This window comes from Eleutherodactylus coqui, chromosome 11, assembly GCF_035609145.1.
Source record: "Eleutherodactylus coqui strain aEleCoq1 chromosome 11, aEleCoq1.hap1, whole genome shotgun sequence".
NCBI lineage: Eukaryota > Metazoa > Chordata > Amphibia > Anura > Eleutherodactylidae > Eleutherodactylus > Eleutherodactylus coqui.
This window is the reverse complement of record NC_089847.1, coordinates 70555579-70577961: the sequence shown is the minus strand read 5'-3', so window position 1 is coordinate 70577961 and position 22383 is coordinate 70555579. Positions and strand designations below refer to the sequence as shown.

The 22383-nt window shown below is 45.6% G+C and overlaps 1 protein-coding gene across 4 annotated transcripts in view; it reads left to right on the top strand.

The window, feature by feature from the left end:
- The first annotated feature begins 1429 nt into the window (after positions 1-1429).
- LOC136581891 (serine/threonine-protein kinase D1-like) overlaps positions 1430-22383 on the top strand; it is a 339882-nt gene continuing 318928 nt past the window's right edge. The window contains exon 1 of one of the 4 annotated variants that reach the window (XM_066582541.1): positions 1430-1530. The gene's annotated coding sequence lies outside the window, so the exon portion shown is untranslated. The remainder of the gene's footprint in view (positions 1531-22383) is intronic. The other 3 variants (XM_066582544.1, XM_066582543.1, XM_066582545.1) reach the window with 3 other exon arrangements.

Here is a 22383-nt window from a genome sequence, read left to right as displayed (position 1 = left end):
CATGAACCGGAAGAAAATTAATAGGAGCCAGACTGCAATATTCCTCCCCCGAAACTCACAAGAGATATCCAGGAAAACCAGCAGCTGGGAAGTCTGGAGGCCATCCTCGAAGGGGAAGGTGGCTACTGTCTGGATCGAACCGGGACCTCCTGCGCTCCAGCCAGCAGCATTTCATGTTGAGCTATCCAGCTCCTTGGACAAGCTCCCTTGCTGAATCCTTGTTTCAGGTTCCTTGCTCCTGATCCAGTTCCTGCCTCTCTCTCCTGGCCCTGGCTCGTTCCTGATTACCTCTCCAGACTTGCATGGCTACTGTACCCGTGGCTTCTACCCAGTGTCGGTAAGGTGCTTACAGCCAGATTCACACGGATTTACTTGAGCATTTGCTCTGCATTTTTGCAAAACGGGCGTTGTGTGTTTGCGTGTGCAACTATGTTTTTTAACTGTATTTTTTGCGTGCGCAAATTGTGTGCTGCTTTTGCACTCAGAAAAAAAGTATGTAATGAGGCTCTTAGCCATTGCAATGACAAATTAGCTTCATGAGTTTTATATGTGCTCTTTCCCTGCGCAAAGGTGCAGGAAAAGAGAGCATACTGCTTGTTTTTTGTGACAACATATTGCATGCACAAATAACGCTTATGTGAACAAATCCATTGAAATCAATGGGTTATATTCTCTGCATATTGTGCATGAAAATGTCTCCATGTGAATCCGGCCTAAGGCTGGGGCTACACAGCGACTTTGACCATGACACAGGTTGCATAGCCAAAGATTGCAGTGTAGATTGCATATAACAGGACAAAAACACTCCCATGTGTTTAAGTCCTTAGAGCATTCAATGCGGTCATGTTGTGAACCATGTAAACATTACAAATTACTTGTTATCTACGAGTTGCAGAACACAATTGAATAGTTTTATAATAAATTGTGAGGTCGTAGGCCTACGCTGTAAACTTTACCATTTTTGACCGTGACACTGATCAATGGCGAAAGTAGCCCTAGCCTTTTACCAACAGTTCAGAGACAAGGAAAACTATATTCTAAACAACTCTCAATCATACTGCAGTAAGCAGAAGTCACGTTTAACATTTTAGCGATACCATTTGACAAACTCAGTGCTCCTACTTCTATTTTCAAAAAACCTGTTCTGACATTTTGAAATCCAGAATCCTTGTGTGATCTGTTGTCTGATAGTTCTCAGACAACCTGAGACATTTTCGTGTATGCATCGCATGGCTGAAACAAATCTCAGTTTTTCCATTTTCCAATTAGCCATCGAGACAACACCTTTTATTTGTATGCAGGAGTGAATCTGGCACGAATTTGCCTCATCCTTCATGTCAGAGCCTCCTCTGTTGTGTGAAGTTAAGTAACTTCCAAGCAGGGAGGGGAGGGGCACACAGGACAGAGCAACCCTTGAATTTCCTGTCTCTGAAGTTGTACACAGAAAATAAGAACACTTGAGATGTTCAGAGAGGAAGTTGGAAGAGGTGCAGAGAGTTGACATTGCAGAACAAACATGTCTCAGCTGTGGTGAGAAGACTTTCTTATTGTTACTATGTACTGCATGCTGTTAAACTTGTGTCTTTCACTTTTAGTAATCCTTGGGATTTTTCACCTTTGCCTCCTGCTTTGCTAGTCATTTTCATGTTGTGGTTTTTGCTTGTTCACAATTACATGTCATCTCCTTTTCGCATTCTTATTTCTTTTATTTAACCCTATACTTATCTGTTCCTTGATCATTTTTAACTTTTTTTTTTTCTTAGGGCTCTCTCACAAGTGTTTTTTTTTTTTTTTTTTTACAGCGCACGTATCTTGCTCTGCAGTTCTTACATTTGATGTCTTTAGCAGTGGATACAGCACATGATCTATCATGTTTTGTTACTTGTTCTTGTTATTTAGCAGAGTTTGAAATGAGAGTTAACCTCTTTGTGACCAATGTGTTTGGGTTAAGTAATTTTTTGGTATACGTTTGTTTTAATCACCTGTTAGGCCAGCAAAGGTTTTTTTATGTGAGTTCATGTTTCAGAAGTAGCTTTATTTTTATGCTGTGTGTAAATTCCTATGTTTGTAGGAGTTAAAAAAAAAAAGTCTTCTTGGTTGTTATGTGCAATACATGCATATTTAGAGTAATTGGGTCAGGGCGAGTGTTAAGCATACAATTAGCTGTAATTTGTTGATAATATTACAGCAGTTTTTCCCCTGCAACTAACTTTCACCCGAAAGCCGAAGTAAAAGCAAAGTTGTCATTACACTCTAATCACCACATTCAGGGCATGCACTTGAGGTATAAGTCATTTTGTTCCCTTTCTAAAATTGGAATTCATTATTAAATAAAAGCTAAACCTCATGTTATATTTTTTTCTTTTTTTTTTCTAGTCAAGTAACAGTATCCAGATGTTAACCTAATACACTTTTTTGGTATACATGTGGCCTATAGAAACTTATAGATATGACTCTGGGTATTTTTGAGATATGTCAGAGTTCCAAGGCATCATGCACACAACCATATTATGACCCCTTTAGTACAGAGCCATAGCACTGCCTTCAAATCATATAGGGACTGTACTGCTATATGCTACTGACTTAATATGATTCATACAAAACTTTTTTCTGTCGTATTCCCGATATGTATTGAACCACATGGAAACCATGTGTAAGCTTTACGGGTGTAATTATACATGCCGATTTAGTGAGATTTTTTGCCTGGATTCTTCACAAATCTTGGCAAAAAATGCCACAAAGCTGGCATGTGTAAATGCCACCTAAATTGATTACAGAAATATTTTATTGTCTAATGTAGTTTATACATACAACACACTCAAGCTAGTTCAAGAGAAATGGTTTTCCTATGGAATTTCCCATAACAAGAATAAGATGATCAAGTAAGCCAAAAAAATTCTTGCAATGTAAAAGGATCTCACATTATAATTAAGACCATAAATATACATATTATGCCAGTAGGTGGTAGTTAAGAGGTAAAGTAGCGATTCTATAATATGAAATTATTAGCAATTTAGGGTTTAACTATTTTCTTAAAAGATTCTTCAGTGTGACCGTTTTTGATAGATCGTTGAAAGGGTGCCTTAGGCTGAATGCACACAAGCAGAAATTCCGCAGCGGGATTTTGCGCAGAATTTCTGTCGTTGAATGCTGCCATAGGATTGCATTGGTTTATGCAAACAATGCAGAAAGGTGCAATTTTGATTGCGGAAAACCGGTCCGATAAAATCACAGCATGTCCTATTTTAGTACAAGCCTCGCACGACCACGACATCGCTAATGCGCCGGCTCTCAGAGTATATTGCAAAGTTTGTCCATTTAGGAGGACTCAAAATATGCTCATGTAAAAGAGACCTAATACTTTTTTTTGTTTTTTTTCATTGTTCCAGTGTTTCTTTAACCCCTTAATGACTTGGCTTTTTTTTTCTTTCATTTTTGTTTTTTCTTCTCCCCTTTTAAAAAAATCGTAACTCCTTTTTTTTTTTTATCCATCGACCTAGCTGTATGTGGGCTTGCTTTTTCGTTCAAGTTGTATACTTTAATAGTACTATTTAGTGTACCATATAATGTACTGGAAAACTGTTAAGAAAATCTAAGTGGAGTGATATGGAATAAAAAAGAAATTCTGCCATGACCTGATAACTTTATTCTATGGGTCAGTACTAGAGATGAGCGAACGTACTCGGCCCCGCCCCTTTTTCACTCGAGCACCGTGATTTTCGAGTACTTCTCTACTCGGGTGAAAAGATTCGGGGGGCGCCGTGGGTGAGCGGGGGGTTGCAGAGGGGAGTGGGGGGGGAGAGTTAGAGAGAGAGAGCTTCCCCCTGTTCCCCACTGCTACCCCCCGCTCCACCACGCCATCCCCCGCTCCCCGGCGTCCCCCGAATCTTTGCACCCGAGTAGCCAGGTACTCGAAAATAGCGATGCTCGATCTAGTAATTACTCGAAACGAGTACGTTCGTTCATCTCTAGTCAGTACGCATAGTATGATACCAAACTTATGTCCACTTTTGGTGCGTCTTGTTTATACGGTGCACAAACTGCAACAAAAATTACATGATAACTTTATTTTATGGGTCAGTATGATTACTACAATACCAAACTTATATAGTTGTTTTTTTTTTGCTGTACTACATGTATTTTTTTTAAAGACATGTATTTTTTTTAAAAACTTTCTGCCACCATCTTCTGCGCGCAATGACTTTTTTATTTTTCTGTCGACATAGTTGTGCGAGGGCTTATTTTTTGTGGGATGACCTGTAGTTTGCGCTGGTATTTTTGAATTCATACAAGCTTTTGATCACTTTTTATTGCATTTTTTCTTAGAGACAGGATGACCAAAAAAGTGCATTTCTGGTGTTCTTTCTTTATTTTTTCTGACAACGTTTATCGTGCAGAGTAAATAATGTGTTACTTTGATAGACTGGACTTTTACGGACGCAGCGATACCAAATATATATCTTTGTTTTGTTATTTAGATTCTTTTATTGTAAATATGGCAAAAGGGTGGGGTTTTTTTTCAACATTTAGTAAAACTTCATTGAACTTATTTTTACTTTTTTGTTTTTAGTCCCCACAGGGCACAACAACTAGCGATGCTTTGATCGCTCCTGCAGTATGATGTAATGCCACAGCATTATATCATACTGCTATCGGGCAGGCAGTCTATCAAGCCACTCCATGGGGATGGCTTGATAGGCATACTGCCAAGACAGTCCTGGGGCCTTTCAGAAAGCCCCCAGCTGCCTTGACACCCGCACGGCTCCCTGCGATCTCATCGTGATCTCACCCGTACGTTTGGGGGATTAAAATGGCTCAGAATTGACAGTGGCATTTAAAGGGTTAACAGCCTTGATCGGAGTTGTTGTCACAGGTTGTCGGCTGTAATAAACAGCCTGCACCCGCGATGTATGATAGCCACGCGATCTCTCTTCATGCATACCCCGACCCCACAGGACGTAACCGTACGTCCTATAGCAGGAATGGGTTAATTGTGATCTGGGTAATTACTCGAATAATAACCTCTTTAAGACAATGGGTTCAGAAATTAACTCTCAAAGAGAGTGCTACTTAAAATTTCTTCACATCCTCTCTGTACTTCCTGGTTGCTACTAACCAGGACATGTGACTGCTGCAGCCAATCAGTGGCTATAGTAGTGTTAGGGCTGTGGGTGTGGACCCGCTGTGCTAACGATTAAAACCCGGGAGCAGGAGCCAGCTGACGGATCTCTGCGGTCAGCCTATCTGACAGATAGACTGATAGCGGAGAATCGCGGCTATTCTCAGCATGCTGCGATTTGCCGTCCACGAGCCGAAAATCGCTATGATTTTATATCTTGCAACATAGAAGATATGTAAAGTTGGATCCCTCCCTGATATCTGTACTCTACTGAGGGAAGCTCATCACTGTAAGATTTACAACTCCTTAGAACACTGTTGTACTTAATTTTTTTCTATTGACTGAGTGGAATTTCTATTAACTTCTCTTCAGCAAGCTCCTCTTAGAGACAGCTAGAGTTAAATTTTTTTTCGATGAGGGCATTGGATTTAGAGCTATCTATAGGGGAAACACTGTTCCAATATATAGGCAAATATGTAAGGAATATGAAAGGTTCCCCAATATGTATTAAATTAACAGGCTGTAGAAAGCATGCACATTTTCATTTTAAGTGAATTGAGATTTTTAAAAATGCACTATACAGAAAAATACTGCAGATATTGCATGCTGGGTTGTCATGGACCTGTGGCAATTGCAGTTTTCCAAAAGCTAGAAAATCACCAATTGGAAGCAACCACCTTAGCCAAGACAATCAGGAGAATATAACTTGATGACTACTTGACTTGTTAAGCAGGTGAAAATAACTGCTGAGTTTTGAATAATCTGAGTGCCAGATCTTTAAACCTTTCAGAAGCCTTTCCATGTGTTGGTAGTTTAGGCCAATTTGACACAGGAATCCTTTAGTGATGGTGTTTTTCTCCATAGGTTTCTCAAGAAGACTTGAAACATACAGCATTTTTATGCATCTTCTTAAATGCAGAGAAAAAGTGAATGTGAAGTAGGCATTATCCCATCAAAGTTGAGCGCTCGTTAATTGATAAGAGTTAAAAGTTACACACTCGGCAGAGGTAGATCTGTTATTGGGCTCATCAACCGTTAATGTTTTAACATATTTCTTTCCAGAGAACAGCGTTTAGAGGGTTTAAATAGCACTGGCTGGTGCACTGGCGTATTGTTCTGAGTATTGTTACAGATAGCGAAAGAGGGCTCCCTGTGCTAACCAACCAGCCTGGCTTTTGGAGCAGACCTAGTGTGGCTGGCAGCTGACTCCAGTTGCAAGGTAATCTCAGATGGGGAATCTTGCCCTTAGCTAATCAGGAACATGGGAAGACCCCTGCCTAAAAGCAGGGTAGGTGTTCTGATAAGAACGGTCCCAGACTGGAACCTCGGTGCTAACTATCCCTGACAAGACACAGGGACAATGTACTGAAAACAGGGAACACAGAACAGTACTGACTTACCACAGAGACAGATACAATGCACAGAATGAAACAAAATGGACAAACACACACAGGTTAAAGCGCAAGGCAAAAAGCAGACAGAATAAACAGATACAGGATTAAAATAGACAGAACACTTCTGAGACAGGCAACCTAGATGTGCTGGGTGTCTGAAACAAACACAAAACAATATTGAGGCAAAGATGAAGGATTCCCAGGTCAGCTAAATAGGGAGGTAATAACCAATTAAGCTGCAGCTGGGCTGTGAGCACTTAGCAGTGATAACTAGTGCATTGCTAGCACTGGAAGAAAGTAGAAACTAGTACATTTATACAGAAGTAGCAGAGCAATGCCCGTGATTGCCTAGAATAGCAAGAGAGTGGCAGACACCGGTAGCATACCCAACAACTATTAGCTCCTTAAGGACATGGCCCTTTTTTAGTTTTTTAGTTTTTTTCCTCCCTCCCCCTTTAAAAAAGCATATCTTTTTTAATTCAACCATCAATGTAGCTGTGTGAGGACTTGTGTTTTTTTTTTTGTTTGTTTTTTGTGGGGCAAAAAATTTGCACCTGTAAAAAATAGGACACCGAATTGCCAAAAGCAACTAACAGCGGCATCAGGATTCTTTGGATGGGAAACACCTGGATGCTGTCACATCCAGGGGCTTCACCCCATTGACAACATACAGAGAAGATCAAGATCCTCTGACACAGCTGTGGAAGAGAATTTTTTTCATCTCCGCGGGGAGTCCCCTAATCACCGAATACTGTGACAGTATTGTCACAGTGTTCAGTGACAAGGAGACTTCCCCGTGGGGATGATGAATTCCCCTGCCACAGCTGTCACAGCTGTGGCAGAGGATTGGAATGCTATCTCATTGAATTCAATGGAGCCAGCACTACAGCAGCTACATTGAAAGCAGTGAGATGGTGGCAACCCCCTCAGTGATTTTTGGGGAAGGGCTTGAAATACAAGCCGTTCTCTATAAATAAGCCTTTTGTTTGTATTTCTCGCAACATCGCTTAGCGATGGAGCTGGTTCCTGCAGCCCATACCTAATGTTAATTGTGCATGGGTTGCAGATCTCATGCCTCCATGGATATCATTGGAGGCCGTCCGTTTGGAATCCACTGTGAAATGGTGCATGCTGCGAATCTTCTTTTACTCGTGGAAAATGGAATTTATATCCACAGGTGTGAAAATGGAATTTATATCCACAGGTGTGAAGGAAAATTCTAAACTACATGCCTTTCAATGCCCACATTTTACCATGGATCTTCCGTGCAGACGTTGATCGTGGAATCCACAATTCAAATCCTATGGTGGGTGACCAGTATTTAAGAAGCGCCGGAATAGTAGCCCGCAGGGCGATAGATGCAGGCAGCGCATGATAGGGTTAACGGGAAGGGTAAGGGTTAATAGAAGCTGAAGGGGTGGTTAAGAGAGGGAGGAGTAAAGGGGGGGAGGCTGAAGGAAAGTCCGGGAACAGTGGTAGGTGGAGTCACTTCTAGGCAGCAAAGGACGGAGAAGGAGCTGAAGAGAAGAAGACAGACAGACAGAAAAGAAGTAAGAAGTTGATAGGCGTCAGGAAGAACTGAAAAGTCCGAAGAGGAGCGACTGGAAGAGCCTGAAGAGGACTCGCCTATAATGGATGCAGCGATGTAGAAGATCTAGGCAGCGGTGGAAGAGCGGGGCTTAGAGTGGCTGATGAGGATCCTGGACGGAGCAGCGCCTAGTCCGTGAGCGAAGAAGCGGGTGGCTCGCTGTCCACAGAGACCGAGGGGACGGCGCCTTAAGCTGCAGCGGAAGCGATGACTGGGAGAGGAGGCAGTCTGAGCTCAGCGGCAGCCGCGAGGAGAGCGGCACTGGAAGCAGCGGTGAGGGAGGCAAGGCCACGGAGGGCTCGCGCTCCGGCGCGCTTAAGCCCGGATTAGACCCCCCATGCACCGGCCACATAGAGAGTCCCTCACGGGCCCCTCTGCTAACATCAACAGCAGGAGGGGAGTGCAGGCCCGGGAGGAATCTCACAGGGCGCCACCTCTGGCTCTAGGTCCCGTGCTGCCAGGGGGTGGGGCATAGCACCGGACAGGCAAGAGACAGAGCTGGAGTGGCGTGGGGCAGCTCACCTGGCGAGGTACCGGTCGGGGAGCAGCCCCATAGCAGACACACTGGGCAGAGGATCGTGCGGCCTGTGGGAGCCAGGACAAGCAGCAGTCGGGCGGCTGTAACTCCAAAGGAGCGACAACAGCCTGGTGTGGATCCCGATCGTCAGCAAGGACCGCTATCGGACAAGGACTTGGATTCGTTGGAGGGAGGATCGGCGGCTGGTGGGTCCACAGCCCCTACGCAGCCAGGTGAGGGAACACACAGGGACGCCACATCTAATGCAGTTAATCGTGTTGCGCCCACGACAGATAGTGCTGGGGGGTGGACAGGGTGCGCAGGGGTGACTGAAGGCACATGCGGCATAGGGAATGATTTTGGGTTATTTCTGGGTGGATTGTGGGAGTTGTGGCACAAGCAGGAGGTAGGGCCTGGGCCGTCGCCGGTATCTGCCTGGACAATACCGTCCAATGCGTCGGTTGGCCAGGATAGTGCTACGGGAGGGAGCATGACAGGGTCGTCGGAGGGGCTGCAGGCTGCGCCCATTACAGTAGCAGTGCAGACGGAGAAAGACGGGGACGGGATTCGCCTGGATGACAGAGCGAGGGGCAAAGTATATGTATGCTTCGAAGGCCCCTTGGGGGCTCGCCTAAAGAAAGAGGCTAAAGAAAAGATTTGGCGGGACGAATACGTTGAAATTAGAGATGAGCGAGCATACTCGTCCGAGCTTGATACTCGTTCGGGTATTAGGGTGTTCGAGATGCTCGTTACTCGAGACGAGTACCATGCGATGTTCGAGTTACTTTTATTTTCTTCCCTGAGAAATTTGCGCGCTTTTCTGGCCAATAGAAAGACAGGGAAGGCATTACAACTTCCCCCTGCAACGTTCAAGCCCTATACCACCCCCCTGCAGTGAGTGGCTGGCGAGATTAGGTGTCACCCGAGTATTAAAATCTGCCCTCCCGCGGCTCGCCACAGATGCCTTCTGACATACAGTAAATCAGGGAAAGTGCTGCTGCTGGTGCTGCTGCTATAGGGAGAGCGTTAGGAGTTTTTTTAGGCTTCAAGAACCCCAACGGTCCTTCTTAGGCCATAGAAATCGCAGATCGCACCTATGTGCGATCTGCGATTCCTGTTCTCTTCTCTATATGCGCTCAATGGGGCCGGCGGCAGCAGCGCCGACCCCATTGAGAACATATAGAAGACAAATCATTCTTCTCTGCCACAGCTGTAACAGCTGTGGCAGAGAAGAACGATGTTTGCCCATTGAATTCAATGGAGCCGGCAATACAGCAGGTTCCACTGAAAGCAATGGGCTGCCGGCGATCGCGGGATGAATTGTCGGGAAGGGCTTAAATATATAAGCCCTTCCCTGCAATTCATCCAGAAATGTGTTACAATAAAAATATATACCAGCGTATAAGACGACCCCCCCAACTGTCACCTTATACGCCGGGAATACAGTGGAGCAAAGAATAAAAATCATTACTCACTTCTCCTGGCACTCTGCGGCGCTGCTGCAGGCTGTCGCTCCCTCCTGGTCCCAGGCAGAGCATTGCTTTCTGGACACAGGGCTTGAAATCCCCGCCTCCAGAAAACACACGTGCCTTCAGCCAATCACAGCCAATGAATGGCTGTGATTGGCTGAAGGCACGTGTGTTTTCTGGAGGCGGGGATTTCAAGCCCTGTGTCCAGAAAGCAATGCTCTGCCGGGGACCAGGAGGGAGCGACAGCCTGCAGCAGCGCCGCAGAACGCCAGGAGAAGTGAGTAATGATTTTTATTCTTTGCTCCGCTGTATTCCCGACGTATAAGGTGACAGTTGGGGGGTCGTCTTATACGCCCCGTCGCCTTATACGCCGGTATATACAGTATATATTTTTATTGTAACACATTTCTGGATGAATTGCAGGGAAGGGCTTATATATTTAAGCCCTTCCCGACAATTCATCCTGCGATCGACGGCAGGCCATTGCTTTCAGTGGAACCTGCTGTATTGCCGGCTCCATTGAATTCAATGGGCTAACATCGTTCTTCTCTGCCACAGCTGTTACAGCTATGGCAGAGGAGAACGATCTTTATGCTGACAGTGGTGGGGGGGGGGAGGGGCACTCTTGCCGCTATTGTGGCTTAATAGTGGGACCTGTGAACTTGAGATGCAGCCCAACATGTAGCCCCTCGCCTGCCCTATCCGTTGCTGTGTCGTTCCCATCACTTTCTTGAATTGCCCAGATTTTCACAAATGAAAGCCTTAGCGAGCATCGGCGATATACAAAAATGCTCGGGTCGCCCATTGACTTCAATGGGGTTCGTTACTCGAAACGAACCCTCGAGCATCGCGAAAAGTACGTCCCGAGTAACGAGCACCCGAGCATTTTGGTGCTCGCTCATCTCTAGTTGAAATCTTTTCTCTTCTCCATTTGGAAAAATTTAATTTGGACAAAGGGAAAAGAACAGAATATAAGAAGGAGGAGGAGGAGAAGCGTAGGTGGGGTTTGATTCCACAGACCTTCTCTAATTGGCTTCAAGCTTTTGCTATCCTGGCTAGCGTTATAGGGGAAAAAGCGCTGGAAAACTGTTCTGGCCTTTTTTGTTATCTTGATTCTATAGGCAAGGCGTATAGTGTGTCAGACGTGGCGTACGGGGCAAGGCGTACGGGGGTCAGACGTGGCTCAGGTTTCGTCAAAGGAAAGCGATCCGACCTTCTATTCGGTGGGATTAGAAGTATATAGGGCTGTGGTTGCGGGTAATGGCCCCAGTGAGGTATGGGCAGCCCTTTCAGGGAGGCGCCGGGACTGCGAGCTCGGCCAGTGTTTCTCAGGGAGGAGGTCAGGGTGGACAGACGGGGGGGGGGGGGGTGTCATAGGCCCGGTTTATGTTGGCAGTTTAATGACGGCCAATGTAAATTCGGAAACAGCAGCATGTTTGCTCCCTGTGTAATGCCACGTCGCATGGAGCGTCAAAGTGTTTTAGGAAGGGAAAGGGAAAAGGGTTTGTGGGGCTGGAAAAAGGGACGACACCAGTGAAACTGGCAAAGATGGTGCCGTTTCTAAATTGATACCCAGACAGAGAAAAGGCGAGTTTATTGTTAGAAGGGTTCAGGGTTTTAGAATTCCTGCCCAGTTTATAGTGTTCCGGTTACAACTAAAAAGTTACCGTCGGCGCTTAGGTATACGGCAGTTGTAACAGAAAATTGTTTAAGGAGGTTCAGTTAGGCCGCATGGCGGGGCCTTTTAGTTACCCTCCGGTGGCGGATTTGGTGGTGTCACCACTGGGGGTGGTTCCGAAAAAGTTTAGGCTGATACACATCTTGTCATACTCAAAGGGGGGCATCAGTAATGATGGTATAGATCCGGAAATCTGTTCCGTGGTGTATACCTCATTTGATGCTGCAGTCACCTGGGTGCGCAAGTACAGACAGGGAGCTAGGTTGGCAAAAGTGGATATCGAGTCAGCTTTTCGGCTACTTCCAGTTGCGCCAGAGAGCATTCGTTTGTTAGGCTGTTTCTGGGAGGGGAGTTACTTTGTGGGTAGGTGCCTACCCATGGGCTGTTCCATTTCGTGTGCTTATTTTAAAGAGTTCAGCTCAATTTTGGAATGGGTAGCTAGGGACTCCATGGGGATCAGGTCTGTTATCCATTACTTGGATGACTTCCTATGCATAGGGCCAGCGAGATCATCAATTTGCGCAACTCTGCTGGGGTCAGTTCAATGGTTCTCCAGGCATTTCGGGGTGCCCTTGGCACCCGGGAAGACTTAGGGGCCCACAAGTTGTTTGAAGTTTCTGGGCATCACCATCGACACTGTTGCAATGGAATGCAGATTACCCGAGGAAAAGCTGACAGAGTAAAAGGCGGAAGTAAACAGAGCAAGGTTTGTCACCAAGGTTACTTTGAGGGAGCTGCAGTCGCCATTGGGCAAGCTCAGTTTTGCTTGCCGAATAATGCCGATGGGGCGAATATTCAGCAGGAGCTTAGCATCAGCTACGGCAGGGGTTCGTTTACCCCACCATTTTATCCACCTAGGCAAGGGCCATAAGAGGGATTTGGCAGTGTGGGCGGCGTTCTTGGAGAACTATAATGGGCGGTCCGTAATGATGGAGGAAGTGTTGGACAATTTGATTTGGAGATGTTTACCGACGCCGCAGGGAGTACTGGTTTTGGTGTATACTTCCAAGGCCGGTGGTGCGCAGCTAGTTGGCCGCTCGAATGGTTCTCGGCGGGTTTGGTTAAGAACTTGGTGTTGCTTGAACTTTTCCCTATCATAGTGTCGGTAGAGTTATGGGGAGATCAATTTAGGGACAAAAAGGTGCGCTTTCACTGCAACAGTTTGGGGGTCGTGCAGGCAATAAACAAACTGCCTCGTCCCCCCACAGTGGTGGCTTTATTGCGCCACTTGGTGCTGAAAGCGTTGTCTCTGAACGCTTGGATTGGGGCGGTACACTTGCCATGGGTAAACAACTCAATCGCGGATGCTCTTTCTCGTTTTCAGTGGGAGCGATTCAGACGGTTGGCCCCGGGAGCAGAGGAGGAAGGGGTGTCTTGCCCGAGACACATCTAGAGTGTGGTCAGTGAGCAGTGAGGCACTTGATAGGTACCTCGCTGGCTCGGAGTACATGGGTGACCTACGAGGCAGTGTGGTTGAAATGGGAGTGGTTGAAGCAGTGTGGTAATGTGTTCACTGATGAGGATGCGATAGGGGCGTTGTTGGGATGGTTAGGAAAAAGTCCGGGAAAAATGTCTGTCGGTGGCTAGGGTTAATACGTTTACTTGGGGGGGGGGGTAGCTTTTGACGCAAAGTTGAGGGGATTGACGGACATAACCAAAGACTTTTGGTGAGGCAGGCACCGGAAGGTTTTAGAAGGGGAGGTGGGGGTCCAGATAGGTGACGACCGGTATCTTTCGAATTGTTAAAAAGAATGGGGGACGCTTTGAAAGGGGTATGCGATGACGATTTCGAGTATTTAAGTTGGCCTGTTCGTTGGCCTTTTTCGGGGCTCTTTGAGTGGGGGAACTTGTTTCACCCAGTGTGATGAAAGGGGGGGGGGAGCTTGCAAGTAGAGGATATTAAAGTGATAAACGGGCGGCTAGAAATCTTCATCCGTCGTTCCAAGACGTGTCAAGAAGGGAAAGGTCGTCTGTTGACAGTGGGGCAAGTGCGGGGAGATACCATGTGCCCAGTAAAATGTTGGGAGGACTATAGTTTTTTGTCTGGGGCCAGGGCAGGGCCTTTGTTGCGGCATAAAGACGGTTGCTTTTTGTCTAGATTTCAGTTTGCGGCTGTGTTTGAGAGAACGTTGGTTAAATTGGGCCTAGATAGTTCTAATTTTGGGACGCATTCGTTTAGGATAGGGGCGGCGACAGAAGCTGCAGAAAGGGGTTTGGATAGCCGAGCGGTGATGGGAATTGGTCGTTGGAAGTCGGGAAGGTTTAAAGGTTACATCAGACCACATTTGTTGGGGGTTTTAATGCCACATGCCAGGGTGTCATTTATACGATTATAGTAGGGATACGGCGGTAATGCGGGGGATTGGAGTTAGAGGAATGGCTTGGTTCCGGGTTTTGCAGGACGTTCAGCGCCTAGTCACGCTAGACAAGTTGCCTAACATCCTGGTACTGCATGTTGGGGGTAACGACCTGGGGCGTAGACCTTTTCAGGGATTTATTCAGGGACATACGGTACGACATGCTTCGTCTATTGACAATGTACCGGGGTTTGATTTTGGTCTGGTCGGATATTGTCCTACGTAAAGTTTGGCGGTCCAGGCGATGGATAAGGCCAGGATTAAGCTTAACCGGGAGGTGTCCCGCTTTGTGGGGCGTAATGGAGGCGTAGCGGTGCGGCATATAGATCTGGAAAAAGGAGTTGGTTATTTCTGGAGAAGTGACGGTGTGCATCTGAATGAAATCGGCACGGATCTGTGGTTGGAAGGGGTGCAGGAAGGGATAGAGCGAGCGTTAGTTCTGTGGGATGCGGCGCAGGCATAAGGCGGTCATGCCATGCTGGCTGTGGCATTTTAGAAAAGGGGGGAGTCCTTGGAGTCAGCTGAAACGTGGGGTGGGGAGAAGGCAGGGGCTGTATAGCTACCTTCCCCCCTTGGTTCATGAGTGTGTGCTTAGTCTGTCGCCTCTCGGCTCTGTCAGTCCGGAGTCCCTGCAGAGATGTTGGGGCTAGCCTAGGAATGGCTAGCGGGTCTCTGAGTCGGGAGATTGGCGACTAGGGGCAACCGGGTGTTTGCCTCCCGAGTCAGCTGTCTTGCGACGGGAGTTTTAGCGGGAAGGAATTGGTCTCCCGAGTCGGATAGATGGTGAGCGGCGGGAGGCAGTACAGAAATTCCTTCCCTGTTGGTGAGGCGACAGAGGTGGTTGAGGCTCCAAGGACTTCCCTTTTCCATTGGGTTGTTTATTTTCATGATGTTTTTACTAATTGTTAAAAGTTTTACAATAAATGGCTGCTGTGGCCAAATTTATCCAAAAGCTAGAAGTTGTAGCATGTTTAATGGGTCGGTGGAAAAGGGAGGTTGGGTCAGGTCACAGGGCTTCATCCGTTATACCCGCGTCATGGAATACAAGACTTCGTGTCCATGGAATTCAATAGTCAGTTTGCAAAAATGAACATAATCTAGTATGTAAGGCCGAAAAAAGACACCTGTCCATCCAGTTCAGCCTACAATCTGCAAAAAAACCACAATGAGGTAGAAGCCAATTTTCCCCATTTAAGGGAGAAAAATTCTTTCCTGGCTCCAATCCTACAATTGGTATATTCCCTGGATCAACAACCCTTCTCTCATAAAAATAAATTCTGCCAAACGTCTTCCAAAACTGTGCTAGCATAGGCAAATATTTGGGCAGAACTGAATGCAATAATTAATATGATTGATTAAAATGACCAAATATGGGATTGACAAGGTAACTGTTAGGTAGATTCACAACTGACTGAGCGATCGTACTAAAAGAGTAGTCATAAAAGGCTGGATATCCAACTGGAAGAATGTCTCAAGTAGGGTAACACAAGGCTCTGTCCTGGGCCCAGTGTTGTTCAACATTTTTGTAAATGATCTAGAGGAGGGAATTGAGGGGAAATTGATCAAATTTGATGATGGTACAAAGCTAGGAGGGATAGCTAACTGTAGAGAACAGAGAAGATAAAAATAGATATAGACAAGCTTGAACAGTAAGCCATGACTAACAGAATAGTATTTAACAGGGAGAAATGAAGTCTGGGTAAGCTTTTACGCAGGATCACACCCTTCACCTGGATGTTTTTTACCCTGCCATAGACTACTATGGCAACTTTCTGCGTAACATGCAGAAAGATAGGGTAAGGCTTGACTTTTCTCAGAATTTTGCTCTTGTGCAAGATTTGCACGCGAGAAACACCCTCATGAAAACAAACCCATTGAAATCAATAGTTTCACTTTGTTGCGTTTTACGGTTGTAGGTTTCACCTGCACAAACGAGCTTGCCTGTTTAAGCCCTAAACATAAGTCAACAGTGTGATGCAGCAGCAAAAAAGGCAAACCCAATTCTGGGATGTATTGAGGTAATTATCCCCCTCTACTATTCCTCAGTCAGAACTCATCTGGAATAGTGTGTCTAGTTCTGCACACCCCAATTTAACCCCTTAACCCCTTGAGTGGCACGCCCGGAAATTTTCCGGGACAAGCTCCACTGCCGATAGTGATATAGCCCGAAAGATTTCCAGGCTATGTATCACAATGGGAGCTGCAGAGCACAATGCCACAAGCTGTAGCAGTGTGCTCTGCCTGCACAGTCCCACAGAGAACAAAGCAAGGGCTTTGAAAAACCAGCAGAAGATACTGCCGATCTGCCGGCAATCTCCTGCTTCTAAGTCTCCTGCTTTGTTTATACTGTAGATTGCCATAGAGACCATCGGCTTGTCAGAAGCAAGCCGATGGTCTCTGTGGCAGGGAGAGCTGGTGCTTGGCTGTCAGAGGACAGCTAGGTACTAGCTCTTACAGCAGAGATCAGAGAAAACCTCCGATCTCTGCTGTGTTAACCCTTTACATGCTGCAGTCTATGTGACTGCAGCATGTAAAGGGCTGTCACTGCAGCATGTAAAGGGCTGTCACCATCGGACCCCCGGAATGTGATCAGGGGGTCCTGATGGGTCCCTGTGGAAGTCCCCCTAAAGGGACAAAAAAAAAAGTTTAAAAAAAAAACAAAAGTAAAAAAGTTATTAAAAAAAATTATAAAAACACTTGTCTCCCTTTACTTGGTAAAAAATCAAAAATCAAATCACACACGTGGTATCCGTGTGCGTCGTAATGACCCAGAGAAGGAAGTTAATGCATTATTTAACCCCTTAATGACATGGCCCCTTTTTTTCTTTTTTTCCTCCCCCCCCCTGTTTAAAAAATCACAACTTGTCCCGTAAAAATCAAGCCCTTATATGGCCATGTCAATGGAAAAATGAAAAAGTTAAGGCTTTGAGACACAACTGCAAAATTAGTTGAAATTCAATGATTAGACCATTTTTAAAAACCTGCCCTGGTGGGTCTGACAGGGTGGTAGGAAACCCGCCACTCAAGGGGTTAAAGGGGTTCCGTCATTAGAAGAAAAAATCAATACTTACCTATTCCTCCCCAGGCAGTCTTCTTACTGCATCTTCTCCTGGCTCCTCCACTCCCCCGGGTCACGTCACTTCCAGCCAGCTGGATCCTCTTCTTCCTGTGATGTAGCGTACATTCTTGGCATTCTGCTTCTTGCAGTGCAGTGTACATTATGTCACTAGTGACGTAGCGTTCACTGCCTAGAATCCCATGCCGGGCTAATGCGGAGACTGCGCATGGGTGCTGTCTTGCGGCAATACTATATGATCTCTCGCAGTGAGACTTCGAACATACACAGTCTCAGCAGTAGCCGGCATAGGATTCGGCATTCTCTGCTAGGCAATGTATGGTGCATCACTAGTGACAAAGCTTACACTGACCTGCAGGAAGCAGAATGCTGTGAATATACGTAACGTCACAGGAAAAAAAGGAATCCGTTCGGCTGGAGGTGACCCAGGGAACTGGAGGAGCCAGGAGAAGGTGTGGTAAGAAGACTGACTGGGAAGAAATACGCAAGTATATATATTTTTTCCTTTCTAATCATAGAACCTCTTTAACCCCTTACTGGCCAGCCCATAGTGTTTTTATGTCCTAGCAAAGTGGGCTTTAATCCCTGAGGATGTAAAAACATGCTTCCTGCAGGGATTAAAGCCACGTCTGCTATGGACGTGACAGCTCCATGCTGCTGACAGCATGGAGCTGTCTTTCCGGGCTGCAGGGAGTCCCCCCTCCTCACCACCGGTAAAGCGATGATAGCGCTGATCGCTTTAAAGTGCAAAATTTTTTTTAAAAAAAGCTAAAGATTCAGCTGCCTTCATGGATCGGATCCATGGGAGCAGCTGAGATTACTCACCCCTGTCTTCCGCGCTGTCCTCCACTGATCTGGCCCTTTGGGACCAGATGCCAGCCTTCTGCGTATGTGCACCAGACTGATGACGTCACGCGCAAGCGCAGAAGGTCGGGGGCCCCGGAAAATTTAAAATCTCCTTGCTCCCTGGGCCCATGATCACGAAAAAGTTTAAAAAAGTAAAAAAAGGTCAAGTTTCACCTTCCCTCATGGATCGGATCCAGGGTGGAGGTGAAAATACTTAACTCGGGTCCTTCGCGATGTCCCGGTTTTCCGGGACCAGAAGTTCCCTTCTGCGAATGCACACCCGATGTAGTTCATTGGGCACGTGCACAGACAGGCTTGTGCTCCCAGGAAATTCAAAATCCCTCTGCTCCTGACTACCATGTGTAGCCAGGAGCAGAGAGATGTCACTGGGGACGTGATCACTGTTATCCAAAAGTGTAAAAAAAATAAAGTTTAAAAAAGCTTACGTTTCATCTCCGCTCACGGATCATATCCGTGAGGGAGGATGCAATTACGTACCTAAGACCCTGGATTAATTCGCGGACCTTACCCCAGCTTCTGCGCACGCGCCCGTTGCTAAAGTGGCAGACGCATGCGCAAAAGCTGTGGATTGCCAGGGTAATTAAAATTCTTCCTGCTCCTGGCTACAAAACTTATCCAAAAGCCTGGAGATGTCACGGGGGGCCGCGGTGAGTGGTTCCTGATCACGTGTTCGCCGTTAACCAATAGATAATGGCGATCATGTAAAAGTAAAAAAAATGACGTTTCATCTTCCCTCACTGATGCGATCGGTGAGAGATGAAACTCTTTACCAGAGGCCTCCATATTTGAACCCCGACGTGATCCTCCTCCATGAACCTTCCTGCATTCTGCACATGCGACCACCAGCAAAATGACAGACACGTGTAGGAGCTGGGAAAGCCCAGGAAATTTAAAATTGCCTTGCTCCCGGCGACCAATGGAGAGACCGGAGCAGTGACCTCATTGAGCTGTCCCCGGTCACATGATAAAAAGGTAGCAATCTACCTTAGGCCGGTCTCACATGACCGGATGGGAATTCCGGATTCCGCATGCGTCTGATCTGCGGTAATACATGGATCAATCAAATGCATTGGATTACACAATTCCTCTCACTTTAGCAGGTTGGAATTACGTAATCCACTTGCAGAAAAGAGAACACGGCAGGTTCTATTTTATCGCGGATATCCACGACATAGAGCCCATTGTACTTCATGGGCGCGGATATACCCACAGCCCATACGCAACTACATCGTTTTTGGGCTGTGGGTACCCGCATCCTCGCTAAGCGACAGTGTGGGAAATACAAGCAAAGAAAGGTGTACTGCGCATAACTGTCTGCGTGAGTATGTAGTTATGCGCAGAACATTACGCGGGCCCACGGCCGGCTCACAGCTGGAATCCGCTGCGGGCCTTCACAAGCAGATTCCACATCTGGCCATGTGAGCCCGGCATTATTTAGATCGCTACCTGTAATACGTGACTTACAAGAAGCCCCAGGAGCACTCGCCTTCCTGCAGTTCTAGTAGCAGCCAGTTGAGGGCCTTCTGTGTAAGAACGCTGCACCTCAGCAAGCTTACGAAGACTCACGGAAGGCCACTTTTTACACACCATCCCTGCCTCTGAGGTAAAAAAAAAGTACCCCCAAAAAAGCATGAGGAGGCGGCATACCCGGCTTTATTGCCTCATGTTCCCATCCCAACCAGCCTCCGTAATTACCCCTGTCTTCGGAAATACCACACAGTTCACATTATTACTTTTATCTAAGGTTTGGGGAACCCCAAAATGGGCACAGGGGGAAATGGGGGGGGGGGAATATTTTTAGGGAGTCCATTTTTATTCCGTACAAGTGAGCAATGGGGCCTGGAATTTATTCAGTTGTGTCCTGTAATCAAACGGGTATCCCCTCCTTTTTAGGCCTTGCCATGGGTACTGTAAGTAGATTAGGGCCACAATGGGAATGTTTTGGAACACAGGACAAATGGGGGTATCCATTTTGGGATGAACATCTTCATTCCTATGTACACTGTACAAAGAAAACTGTTTTTAAATTGACACAATTGCCAAAAAAAATGAAAATCATAATTTTTTCCCTTGTGCTTTCCTTAGAGTGATTCAAATGCTGTGGTGTCAAAATACGCAGTACACCCCTAGAGCAATTCATTAAGGGGTCTAGTTTTCAAAATAGGGCCATTTAACCCCTTGAGTGGCACGCTCGGAAATTTTCCGGGACGAGCCCCACTGCTCATAGCGATATAGCCCAGAAGATTTCCGGGCTATGTATCTCTATGGGAGCTGCAGAGCACAATGCCACAAGCTGTACATTGTGCTATGCCTGCACAGTCCCACAGAGAACACAGCAGGACATTGAGAAGCAGGAAGATATTGCCGATCTGCCGGCAATCTCCTGCTTCTAATATCCTGCTTTGTATACAGGGTGCTATAGAGACCATCGGCTCGTCAGAAGCAAGCCGATGGTCTCTGTTGCAGGGAGAGCTGGTGCTTGACTGTCAGAGGACAGCCAGGTACAAGCTCTTACAGCAGAGATCAGAGAACCTCTGATCTCTGCTGTGTTAACCCTTTGCATGCTGCAGTCTATGTGACTGCAGCATGTAAAGGGCTGCCACCATGCCCCCCCCCCCCCAGAATGTGATCAGGGAGTCCTGATGGGTCTCTGTGGAAGTCCTCTAAAGGGACAAAAATTTAAAAAAAGTAAAAAATTATTTAACAAATAAAATAAATAAAATTAAAAACACTTGTCTCCCTTTACTTTGTGAAAAATTAAAAATAAAATTACACATGTGATATCCCTGCATCGTAATGACCCAGAGAATAAAGTTAGTACATTATTTAACCCCTTAATGACACGGTCCCTTTTTTTCTTCTTTCCCCATTTCTATTTTTCCTCCCCCCGTTTAAAAAATCATAACTCCTTTATTTTTCCATCGAAGTCGCTGTATGAGGGCTTGTTTTTTGCGGAATGAGTTATATTTTTCATTGGTGCCATTTAAAGTACCATATAATGTACTGAAAAACTTTTACAAAAATCTAAGTGGAGTAAAATGAAAGAAAAATGACATTCCACCATCCTTCAGTGCATTTTGTTTCTACGGCACACAAACTGCAACAAAAATGACCTGATAACTTTATTCTACGGGTCAGTACAATTCCTACGATACCAAATGTGTATACTTTTTTTTACTGTAGCACTTGTATTTTTTTTCAAAGACACTTAATTTTTTAAAATTATTTTCTGCTGTATCTTCTACGCGCAATAACTTTATTTTTCCATCGACGTACTTGAGCAAGGGCTCATTTTTTGCGGGACGTCCTGTACTTAACGTTGGTACCTTTTTGGAATACATACGACTTTTTGATCGCTTATTGCATTTTTTCTGGGAGACAGGGTGACTGAAAGTGCATTTCTGGCGTTCTTTATTTTTTTTTCGGATTACGTTCACCGTGGGGGGTAAATAATGCACTATTTTGATAGATCAGACATTTACGGATGCGGTGATACCAAATATATATTTTTCTTTTATGATTTAGATCTTTTTATTATAGATATGGCAAAAGGAGGGTGATTTAACTTGTATTACATTTTTTTCCCTAATCTCCCTACAAATTTTTTCACAAAAGTTATGCAATACATTATATATACCCCAAAATGATGCCATCAAAAAGTACAACTTCTCCAGCAAAAAACAAGCCCTCACATGGCCGTGTCAATGGAAAAATGAAAAAGTTATGGCTCTTGGAACGCGACTGCAAAATTAGTTGAAATTAAATGATTGGCCCATTTAAAAAACCTGCCCTGATGGGCACGACGGGGGTAGGAAACCCGCCACTCAAGGGGTTAAGGGGGTTCATTATTGTTTTTGGCCGCTCAATGGCTCTACAAGTAACAATGTATGTTACTGAACACGGGACAAAGAGGGGTATCCATTTTGGGGTGAAAGTCTTTATTTATATTTGTGGTGTACAAAAAAGCTGTTTTTAAATTGACACAATTGCCAAAAAAATAAAAATCGTAACTTTTTCCTACTGCTTTGCTTAGATTTATTAAAAAATTGTAGGGTTAAAATACACAGTACACCCATAGATGAATTCGATAAGGAGTCTAGTTTTCAAAATGGGGTCATTTGTGGGGGTTTTCTATGGTTTTGGCCGCTCAAGAGCTGTACAAGTGGGTAATGGGACCTAAAACGCCTTCAAGTAAAATTTCTGTTTTGAAAGACACTGGCTGCTCCTTTCATTTTGGGCCCTGTTGTGCATCCAGACATAAGATTAGGGCCACAACGGGTATGTTTCTGAACACGGGAGAAACAGGGGTATCCATTTT